The sequence below is a fragment of the Leucoraja erinacea genome, chromosome 1, assembly GCF_028641065.1.
Source record: "Leucoraja erinacea ecotype New England chromosome 1, Leri_hhj_1, whole genome shotgun sequence".
NCBI lineage: Eukaryota > Metazoa > Chordata > Chondrichthyes > Rajiformes > Rajidae > Leucoraja > Leucoraja erinaceus.
The window spans coordinates 16,382,325-16,394,477 of NC_073377.1; the positions used below are offsets into that span (position 1 = coordinate 16,382,325).

General features: G+C 45.4%; 1 protein-coding gene across 1 annotated transcript in view; it reads right to left on the reverse strand.

Annotated features, from left to right (window-relative positions):
* Positions 1 to 9,035, reverse strand: part of skor2 (SKI family transcriptional corepressor 2) — an 85,613-nt gene extending 76,578 nt beyond the window's left edge. The window contains exon 1 of the mRNA XM_055658129.1: positions 8,359 to 9,035. The gene's annotated coding sequence lies outside the window, so the exon portion shown is untranslated. The remainder of the gene's footprint in view (positions 1 to 8,358) is intronic.
* Between the last annotated feature and the right edge of the window lie 3,118 nt (positions 9,036 to 12,153).

Sequence of the window (12,153 nt, forward strand, 5' to 3'; positions counted from 1 at the left end):
ATGAGGTTAAAAAGGTGAATATGAAATTCTGTACAATGAAGACTTTTGTAATAATGGCGGCAAAAGAGGACTGATTATATTGTCTGTTTTGCTGAGGCATCGTGAAATGTAGATGGAGCCATTGGTGGGGTGTCCAGTCTGTGTGATGGACTACATCACAACCACAACACAATTTCTTGCAGTCTTGGTTGGACCTGTTCCCAAACCAAGTTATGATGCAACACATACACCAGACTTTCTACGGTGCATCGAAACATAGAAAATAGGTGCAGGAGGAGGCCATTCAGCCCTTCGAACCAGCACTGCCATTCATTATGATCATGGCTAATCATCCAAAATCAGTATCCTGTTCCTGCTTTCTCCCCCATATCCCTTGATTCCGTTAGCCCTAAGAGCCCCCGTCTCCTAAGAACTCCCCGGCACTAGGATAATCCCTCCACCCCCACCCTCCATCCCCAACGCCCCAGACTGGAGGGAGGGACTGGGGGACATTGTCCACTTCTGCAACCAACGTGCACGCCCCCCCGGAATGTTAAACTAAATACATTTGTGAGCAAAACACAAACACGCACATCTTTCACCCCCTTCTCTCTCCCCCACCTCTCACCGTCTCTCCCCCTGTCGCCCACTCGCGTCTGCCCCCTCTCTCTCGCTGTTACACTCCACTCTCCCGCTACCTGGCACCCCTGTTCACTTTTTTTCTCTCGAAAGACCTTTGACAAATCCCATGATTCCTTGCGTTTTTCAGAATACCGAACTCGCTTATTGTAAGAACTTGTCATTTATATACCACTTTTCATGAACTTAGAATATCTCATCACAGCCAATTAAACACTTCAGCAGTGGAGTCATTACCTTAAAACAAATTTGTCAATTGCTCTGCAAAACAGCCTGTTGTCAAAGCAAGTCACTTTGACAGTTCATATTTGTAATTAACATACAACACAGAACATTAAACAGTACAGCATAGGAACAGGCCCTTCGGTCCACAATGTCTGTGCCAGACTTGGTACAAAGACCAACTTTTTTCTGCCTCCACCACCACCACCTATGTAAACAATTTAAACTTTGACCCCTAAAGCTATGCCCTCTAGTATTTGATATTTCCGTCCTAGAAAAAGATTTCCATTCTGGAAATCATGTATGGGATATTGGAAAGGGGATTTATATTCTCCATCTTATGATAGACACAAAATGCTGGAGTAAATCAGCGGGACAGGCAACATCTCTGGATTGTAGGAATGGCTGATGTTTCGGGTCAAGACCCTTTTACAGGCAGTTTATGATTTATCCCACCTCCCCCTTCCTCTCCTAGCATAAACAACCCCCCCCCAGATTAAAACTGAAGGTAGATAAAAATGCTGGAGAAACTCAGTGGGTGAGGCAGCATCTAAGGAGCAAAGGAAATATATGGAAATCATGTATGGGATATTGGAAAGGGGATTTATTTTCCTTCTTAAACAGATTAAAACTGAAATCTTTCTATCCTGAACCTAACGTTGTGAATTTGTGGAATTCTCTGTGTCACAAGGCAGTGGAGGCAGATTCACTGGATGCATTCAAAATAGGGTTAGATAGAGCTCTTAGGGCTAGCGGAATCTAGGGCTATGGGGAGAAGGCAGGAATGGGGTACTGATTATGGATGATCAGCCATGATTGTTAATACTGACCAAATTAAAGACACCATAAAATGCAGGATCCCTGCACATGTCAGAATTGCTTAACCCTTGTCAGCTGAAATTTACAGGCTTTGAATGGCACCAGCCATTCTAGGCTTAGATTGATGTGCAGGATGGTAAAGGTCCAGATGTTCCCCTTGTTTCTTCTAATTTGATAAAATGTATAGCAGTTTAGCAAGCGAACCGAAAATGCATCATTTTGATTGGGCCGCTGCAAGGGTATTGTAAATAGTGTATTAAATTGTTGCAAAATGGTTATCCGGTTGACTATTGATTGGTTGAAATGTTGAGCCTTGGAGGAGCTGTTTGAATCACAGGGCACATGTTGCAGTGTTTGCTTCCTTCTAGAAGCTTCGTTCAAATACAATGTATTCAAGATTGTATTATTAGATTAGAAAACTGTCAATTATGTACTGTTATAATTAATGTGTTTAATTGGTTTATGAAGAGACCAACCCCGTGTGGTTCGCCCCCCACGAAGTTCGGGGATCTAACTTATATAAAAGTTTACCCCCACGGTGTCCGCTGTCGGCCTTCAAGGAGAGCACATCAGCGTGACCTTTTGTAGTGTCTCTGCTTGCACGAGTGGTAGATGGACTTGGCCAAGCAGATACAAGGATCAAACCCGCTGTGGGTTAGGTACTGAATAGGGGAACTGTTCTGTATTTTCCAAAATAAAGTTTAGTTGCTCAAGTGCTTGATTCAGTTTTATTGATTGAAACTAGACTGGGGGGAGCATAGAACGAGCTATTTACACAAACACATTGAATGGCGGTGCTGGCTCGAAGGGCTGAATGGTCTACTCCTGCACCTATTGTCTATGTATCTGTGTATCTATGTAACAGTAGATTATGATTTTTGCTCAATTCTCCAGCATGAACCAGCACGCTACCTGCAGTATTTTAAATGTTGGTGTCAGCGTGGAAACATCCTTCTACTGTACACTGCCAGCATCACAAAACAGCCAGAGTTCCAGTTGCACTCTACTGCTGAGAACAGTACCCATATGTTCCCACAATATGATCTTCAGTCAATACAATTTGTTACAACACCTCATATTGGGTAGCTCATAACCCAACTGTATTAACATTGAATTCTCCAACTTTTGGTAACTGCATATCCACCCCCCTCCCTGTTCTTGCTCCATGTAACAAGCACTTCTTCCTACCCCCCCCCCCCCCCCCCCCCCCCCCACCCCCCTTGGCCTCCCCCCCCTTTGCCCCACCTGGGCTCGCAAACGTTTCTCCCCCTTCCTCATGTAACACATAAACTGAAAAATAGAAATTAGGTGCAGGAGTAGGCCATTCGGCCCTTCGAGCCTGCACCACCATTCAATATGATCATGGCTGATCATCCAACTCAGTATCCCGTACCTGCCTTCTCTCCATACCCCTGTTCCCCTTAGCCATAAGGGCCACATCTAACTCCCTCTTAAATATACAATGAACTGGCCTCAACTACCCTCTGTGGCAGAGAGTTCCAGAGATTCACCACTCTCTGTGTGAAAAAAGTTCTTCTCATCTCGGTTTTAAAGGATTTCCCCCTTATCCTTAAGCTGTGACCCCTTGTCCTGGACTTCCCCCACATTGGGAACAATCTTCCTGCATCTAGCCTGTCTAACCCCTTAAGAATTTTGTAAGTTTCTATAAGAAAGAGATATAAGAAGGATAAGAGCTATAGGAAGGAATGTACATTCCTTCCTATAGCTCAAATTTCACTGTACCTTAACTGGTACATGTGATAATAAATTAACCTTGAAACCTTGCCCTGGAAACAATTTGCAACTATTTGTGTGCAGCCTGGGTGAGTGAGGTGGGTATGATTTTACCGGATTGTAGGCGAATAAAGAATTTTCTGTACCCAGGTACATGTGATAATAAAGTATCATTGATTCATTGATTGAATCCCTCTGTCTCACACCTTCTGTCGTTTCATCCCTCGGCTTTGTCAACCCATCAAATAACCCTCCTCCTCTGTGTCGGTCTGTAACCTGCCAGGCTTTGTCCAGCCCCTCCTCCCTTCCATCTTTTCCCCACCCACCCTACAATCAGCCTGAAGAAAGGTCTCGACCTGAAACATCATCCATCCATGTTCTCCTGAGATGCTGCATGACCTGCTGAGTTACTCTAGCACTTTGTGTCTTCTTTGGTAAACCAGCATCTGCAGTCCCTTGAAAGTGAAAGTGATTGGGATAAACTTAACCACATCATGTTAACGAGAAATAGAAAATAAAAACAAAAATGTGTATTAACAAATAGGGTCTGGGCAAGAAATAAATGGCAATTGGTCCATGGTACAAAATAAAAATGCTAAAGTTCCTAAAAATCTTTAAAATTTCCACCCTGAGAAAAAGATTCTGACTGTCTACCCTATCCAGGCCTCTTCATTTGCTTGTGTGTCAGACGATGATCTGCCATCGCTTTGCCACAGCCACTGCCACATCTGTGCCTCTGCAGAGATCATCCGCAGTGCATGCCTCTCCGCCTCTTATAATTGTATATACCTCTATCAGGTCTTCACTCGACCTCCTGCATTCCAGGAAAAACAATTAAAGTTTGTCCAACCTCTTTCTATAGCTAATAACCCCTAATCCAGACAGCATTCTGGTAAACAGAAACATTCTGGGTGGAGAGAAAATGCACCAAGGTGTGGAAGTCATTTGTGGAAGGGATCTATGGAACAGTAAACAGTAGTAGAAACATAGAAACATAGAAAATAGGTGCAGGAGTAGGCCATTCGGCCCTTCGAGCCTGCACCGCCATTCAATATGATCATGGCTGATCATCCAACTCAGTATCCAGTACCTGCCTTCTCTCCATACCCCCTGATCCCTTTAGCCACAAGGGCCACATCTAACTCCCTCTTAAATATAGCCAATGAACTGGCCTCAACTACCTTCTGTGGCAGAGAATTCCACAGATTCACCACTCTCTGTGTGAAAAATGTTTTTCTCATCTCAGTCCTAAAAGATTTCTCCCTTATCCTTAAACTGTGACCCCTTGTTCTGGACTTCCCCAACATCGGGAACAATCTTCCTGCATCTAGCCTGTCCAAACCCTTAAGAATTTGGTAAGTTTCTATAAGATCCCCCCTCAATCTTCTAAATTCTAGCGAGTACAAGCCAAGTCTATCCAGTCTTTCTTCATATGAAAGTCCTGACATCCCAGGAATCAGTCTGGTGAACTAAGGATAAAGGGGAAATCCTTTAAAACCGAGATGAGAATTTTTTTTTTCACGCAGAGAGTGGTGAATCTCTGGAACTCTCTGCCACAGAGGGTAGTTGAGGCCACTTCATTGGCTATATTTAAGAGGGAGTTAGATGTGGCCCTTGTGGCTAAGGGGATCAGGGGGTATGGAGAGAAGGCAGGTACGGGATACGGAGTTGGATGATCAGCCATGATCATATTGAATGGCGGTGCAGGCTCGAAGGGCCGAATGGCTTACTCCTGCACCTAATTTCTATGTTTCTATGTTTCTAACCTTGCAAGGGATAGTAGCAATGCAAGGAATAGCATCAAACTGGGTACCAAAGGTGCTGCAAAGATCACGGGTGACTACATGTAGACTAGTCAAAGCAAATCAGCAGTAATATTGTAGAGGAAGAATTCCTGGAGTGGATTTGTAGTGCAGTACATTAAATGGCCGACCAGGGAAGGGACTAACTGGGACTCCTGTGGAAAGCAAGGAGTTTGTCAATAATCTTATCAAATGGGCTCAATTAGGGAAGAGAGATAGAATACTTCATTAAGGTGGAAAATTAATTAGATCAATCTGATATCAGGGACCAACATCCAAACAAAGGAAATTATTAAAGTTCATGAAGGGAATTGTATATTGTGGATTAGAGATTTACATTAAAAGCATAAAGGTGGATAGGGAATGATGCATATTTGAGGAACAAATTCAGGAATTGCAATTGTTGCACATTAGAATACAGAAGTTCATAAATGATCAGAGCAGGATTAGAACATTTGGTCCATCAAGTCTACTCCACCATTCAATCATGGTTGATCTCTCTCTCTCTTCTAACCCCATTCTCCTGCCTTCTCCCCATAATCCCTGATACCGGTACCAATACAGACCAGTGGAGGCAATTTGTTGTGTCATGATGTCTGTGCCAGTGCTGATATCAATTTTAACTGTATGTCTACCACATTATATTTGAGAATCTAACTGGGCTGAATGGATAAGGGAATATTGCAATATCATTATTACATGGATAATTATTACATGCGATATCAAAAAAAATGTCACTTCATAAAAAGAGTAACATCATAACAATACTTCTGGAACATCAGCACACTTTTGCCGGGCATAGCCTTGCACACTCAACTCACTAACTCTATTGTAGATTTTGACCAAGTGCCCTTGTAACCTTTTTTTTTAAGGTGAGGGGGGAAAGATTTAATAGAAACCTGAGGGGAAACTTTTGTTTACAAAAGATAGGGTATATGGAACAAGCTGCAGCGGGGGGTAGTTGAGGCAGGTACCATTATAACGTTTAAGAGACTATTGGCAGGTGCATGGATAGTATTTATTTTTAGAGGGTTATGGGCGAAGCACAGGCAGGTGGGACTAGTATGTTTGGGGCAGGTTGGTCAGCGTAGGCAACTAGGGCCAAAGGGCCTGTTTCCACACTGTATGACCATGACTTTTTGCAAACTGGGCTAATTATTCAGCTTCATGGAGACATAAGACATTGCAGGTGCTGGAATCTTGATCAAAGCACAAAGAGCTGGAGAAACTCAGTGGGTCAGGCGAGTTTAAGGAGGGGGAAGGACAGGCAACATTTTTGGGTTAGGACCCCTCTGCGCTGATTGGAGCAGGAGGGTGGAAAACTGGAAAAGGGAAGTGGGGGCAGGACAAAGCCTGGTAAGGGATAAGGGAGAGGTGGATACAGGTAAGCGGTTGGGTTGATTAGCAGGTGGGTGAAGTGGAGTAACTGACAAAGGCTAGAAGTGAAAATGGTGTCAGATAAGGAGAGAAGGAGACAAGTTGAGGGGTGAAATGTACAGCCAGGGGGAGGGGTGCAAGTCAAAGGGAAGTGGAGGAGAGGAGAGGAATGAGGAGAGATAAAGGAAAACTGAGGACGAGATGGGAGCTGAGCACACGAAGGAGGGGAAAGGAGCAGGGTGACAGAGATGGGGTGTTGCGGGAGAAATGTGTGTGTGCCCGGGTGTGGGTACGGGAAAGAGAAAGATGGTATGTGAGGTATTACTTGAAAGTGGAGAGTTTAATGGTCATACCTTAGGCTTCTAAGCAACCAAAGTTGCATATGGGGACCCGTTCCTCCCCTTGCATGTGGCTCCCAAGCATAGATGAGACGACCGTTTTGCCAAAATCAGTCTTCAGTCTTTCTGCCGGGACCTGCTGGATCTCCTGGTTACTAACCATTGTATCTCCCCTCCCCATCCCCACATGACCTCTCTGGCCTAGGCCTCCTCCGAGGGCAGGGTGAGGCTACACGCAAACTGAAGGAATAGCACCTCATATTCAACTTGGGTAACCTACAGCGCTACAGTACAAACATTGAATTCTTCAATTTCATGTAATATCTCTTCTACTCCACCCATGTCTCTCACCATATGACACGATACGATACAACTTTATTCATCCCCGGATGGAAATTGGTCTGCTCACAGTCGCAACACACAAGGTACACAACAGCTTGAAAATTAAAAGTGAACGGGAAAAATAAAAAATTCAAGCGACTGTTGGCTGGCTGCCGTGTGCACATCACCCTGGCCCCTAGTCACACTGCTCATCCCCCTCCTTCCTACACTCATCTCCCATCGCTGATCACCCATTTTCCTTTTATCGCCTCTCTTTTCCCTCCCCTGTCCCCTTTCACCTATAACCCCCGTCTCTGACTTTGCATTTCACTCTTCCTCCTTCCAGAAGCATCGCCTGCCCATTGCTTCCACAGATGCCGAGCTCCACCAGCACGTTGTGTTTTGCTCATTATTCTGCCTCCCGCACTGTGTTATCATCGCCTCCACTTTCACGCTGCCTCCAGTCCTCACCCTCTGTTGTCATTTCACTCTCCCCCGCTTTCCACCCTCGCTCTTTCCACGCTGTTCTTTCCTCTGGTTTCTCTGTGTCTTTTAAAAAACTTGACAACTTTTTCCCCCTCAGTTCAGATCGAAGGCCAGTGCCCTTCAAAACGTTACATCCGACTCTCTCTCTCTCTCTCTCTCTCCACAGACAGCTTCTTAAATCCATAGTACTTTCTGCCTTTGTGGCAGGCGGCCTGCATTCGCCATCGGTCATTTGCAGCGGGGGCTGGGAAGTTTCCAGCAAGGAAACGTTTTTAAGCAACTAATTCCCGGCGTTTGATCAACGAACACAGAAGATTGAGACAGGAGGCAACTGCACCCACCCGCGACTCACTGCCATCAATTACATCGCCCCCACATCATCATTTACAATATATATATTACTGTAACCACAAAGCAACCAGGTCTCACCGATGCATGAACATTCACATAAAAAGTGTTAAAAGTCTTAAAAAAAACTTTCAAACGCCCCGAGTGCCCGCGGATGTGTCGCGGGGTGAGGACATGCCGGGGTGAGGACATGCCGGGGTGAGGACATGCCGGGGTGATTTGAGGGCAGGGAGAGCTGTGGATGGGGGCGACTGGACTGGAGACGGCGGGGGTGCCCCGGCTGTGGCGCTCACCTGTGGTCCTGCCCCTTGTGTCCAGGCCGGCGTCTGTTTGTGAACTGAACATACAAGCGTCTGTTTGTGAACTGTCCACCCACCCGATGTACTTTGATGAACCACCGGCCGAGCCCGACTCTTCCTCGCATCTTCCTCGTTCTGCTATCGCCGTCTCGTTGGCAAGACGGCCGTCAACACCTTGCTCGGGATATTTACCAGCGAGGTCGCTCTTTTTCTTTCTTTTTTTAAATCTCCCCGCAGTGGTTTCACGCCAACTCTCGCACCGTGTGCATTGCAATGTAAAACACACCACACCCGCCCTGGAGCCGGGAGCCGAGGGCGCTGCCTGCTTCCACAATCTGGTAACACAACACTCTCAGGGGAGCTGGAGGGAGCGATGCAAAGCATCCGAGCCGTGACTCCTGGTTGACCGGCGCAGCGAGCAGAGCGGAGCGGCGACCTCACCATTCCCATCTCACTGGGAACCCTTCACCCTGATCTATCTCACTGCCACCCGAGCCCGGTGTAAACGTGCCGGAGCCCACACCGCTCCCACTGGCTCCAACTCTGCTCCCAGTCTTCCTCGCCAGAGCAAGATCAAGATCAAGGAACGTGAATGTGTCCAGACTCGGGGTGAAGGGGCATCCGCTGCAGGAACTCAGCGGGCCAGGCAGCATCTGTAGAGGCTTCTGCAGACAATGTTTCGGGTCTGGGCCTTTCTTCAGATTTCGGGCTGAATGGGATTGAGACTTGGCCAAGAGACGGGGGGGGGGGTCGGGTACTTAAACATATCAGATCGCACGAGTTACCCTACGAACCCATAAAGGATTAAACAGCGCTGTGCTGTTTAATTATTTATTATGGAGAACAAGGAAATGGCAGATGAGTTGAACAGGTACTTTGGATCCGTCTTCACTAAGGAGGACACAAATATTCTTCCTGATATAATAGTGGCCAGAGGATCTGGGGTGACGGAGGAACTGAAGGAAATCCACATTAGGCAGGAAATGGTGTTGGATAGACTGATGGGAATGAAGGCTGATAAATCCCCAGGGCCTGATGGTCTGCATCCCAGGGTACTTAAGGAACTGGCTCTAGAAATCGTGGATGCATTGGTGATAATTTTCCAATGTTCTATAGACTCAGGATCAATTCCTGTGGATTGGGGGGTAGCTAATGTTATCCCACGTTTTAAGAAAGGCGGGAGAGAGAAAACGGGGAATTATAGACCAGTTAGCCTGACATCGGTGGTGGGGAAGATGCTGGAGTCAATTATAAAAGATGAAATAGCCACACATTTGGATAGCAGTAACAGGATCGGTCCGAGTCAGCATGGATTTACGAAGGGGAAATCATGCTTGACTAATCTTCTGGAATTTTTTGAGGATGTAACTAGGAAAATGGACAAACTAGAGCCAGTGGATGTAGTGTGCCTGGACTTTCAGAAAGCATTTGATAAGGTCCCACATAGGAGATTGGTGAGCAAAATTAGGGAACATGGTATTGGGGGCAGAGTGCTGACATGGATAGAAAATTGGTTGGCAGACAGGAAACAAAGAGTAGGTATTAACAGGTCCCTTTCAGAATGGCAGGCAGTGACTAGTGGGGTACCGCAAGGCTCGGTGCTGGGACCGCAGCTATTTACAATAGACATCAATGATTTAGAGGAAGGGATTCAAAATAATATTTGCAGATGACTCTCTGTGGGTGATTAAAGATCTGGGCTTTATATTAACACTGGGTGTTAATATAAAGCTGGGTGACAGTGTGAACTGTGAGGAGGATGCTATGAGAATGCAGGGTGACTTGAACAGGTTGGGTGAATGGGCAGATGCATGGCAGATGCAATTTAATGTGGATAAATGTGAGGTTATCCTATTTGATAGCAAAAACAGGAAGGCAGATTATTATGTAAATCGTGTCAAGTTGGGAAAAGGGGAAGTACAACGGAATCTGGGGTCCTTGTTCATCAGTCAATGAAAGTAAGCATGCAGATACAGCAGGCAGTGAAGAAAGCGAATGGCCTTAATAACAAGAGGAGTTGAGTATAGGAGCAAAGAGGTCCTTCTGCAGTTGTATAGGGCCCTAGTTAGAGCACACCTGGAGTATTGTGTGCAGTTTTGGTCCCTTAATTTGAGGAAGGACATTCTTGCTATTTAGTTAGTGCAGGTTAGGTTTACAAGGTTAATCCCAGTATGGCGAGACTGTCATATGCTGAGAAAATGGAGCGGCTGGGCTTGTAATTTGGAATTTAGAAGGATAAGAGGAAATCTTTTTTGAAAAATATAAGATTATTAAGAGTTTGGATAAGCAAGAGGCAGGAAACATGTTCCCGATGTTGGGCGAGTCCAGAACCAGGGGCCACAGTTTAAGAATAAGGGGTAAGCCATTCAGAACGGAGATGAGGAAACATTTTTTCGCACAGAGAGTTGTGAGTCTGTGGAATTCTCTGCCTCAGAGAGTGGTGGAGGCCGGTTCTCTGGATACTTTCAAAAGAGAGCTAGATAGGGCTCTTAAAGATAGCGGAGTCAGGGGATATGTGGAGAAGGCAGGAACGGGGTACTGATTGGGGATGATCAGCCATGATCACATTGAATGGCGTGCTGGCTTGAAGTGCCGAATGGCCTACTCCTGCACCTATTGTCTATTGTCTAATATGCAATTATGATTCTGGAGGAAGGTGCCGACACAAAACATTACCTATCCATGTTCTCCAGAAATGCTCCCTGACCCGCTGAGTTACTTTGTGTGGGTTTTTGTTGGTAACCTAGCATCTGTAGTTCCTTGAATCTCCATGAAATATTGTTGGTTATGCTATAGATTGATAAATGGCTTATTTTGCTTATGATTTCAAAACTAAAGTACAATAGAGCAATGGGGAAGATTCGGTGTGCAGAATATCCTCAGCATAGTGGTGCATCATTTGGAGCACTTTGTAGAAACACCAATGGTGGTATTTGCCCAGTGCTCTGAAGTGCTGCTGTATGTATTCAAAAGAACGATGCAGAAGGGCAGGAATCACTGTTGTCCAGTAGATGTTTAAGAAAGAACTGCAGATGCTGGAAAAATCGAAGGTAGACAAAAATGCTGGAGAAACACAGCGGGTGAGGCAGCATTTATGGAGAGAAGGAATAGGCGACGTTTCGGGTCGAGACCCGAAACGTCGCCTATTCTTTCTCTCCATAGATGCTGCCTCACCCGCTGAGTTTCTCCAGCGTTGTCCAGTAAATCATCATTGTACCAGGACTGAGATCTTGATCTATAAACACCCCTTTTCATCAAATTACAACAAAGTGGCTAACAAACTCAGCAGGTTAGGTTGTATTCTGTGGAGAGAGAAAAATAGCAGTAACATTTCAGGTCAATGACTCTTCATTAGAACTCTTCAGAATCCTTCCGTTCTTGATTAGTACAGGTGTCACGTGTTATGGGGGTCAGGCAGGAGAATGGGGTTAGGAGGGAGAGATAGATCAGCCATAATTGAATGGTGGAGTAGACTTGATGGGCCAAATGGCCTAATTCTACTCCTATTCCTTATGACCTTATGACCAATGAAGAATTGTTGACAAGGTTTTTACTCTTCGTTTTGCCACAGATTGATGTCCTGAGTCTTTCCAGAACTTTGTTTTATTCCAGAATTCCAACTCCAAAAAACTGCTTGCCCTTTTCCTCAGTCAGCCAAGGGTGCTGGTGTAGTGAGTGAAGGTGATGATTAATGTCATCACTGTTTTTACTGAGCGGTATATTACGGGTTTGTGAATGGTCTATGTTTTCCATGATCTGATTCTGAATGTTCATTCATTCATGTGTGTC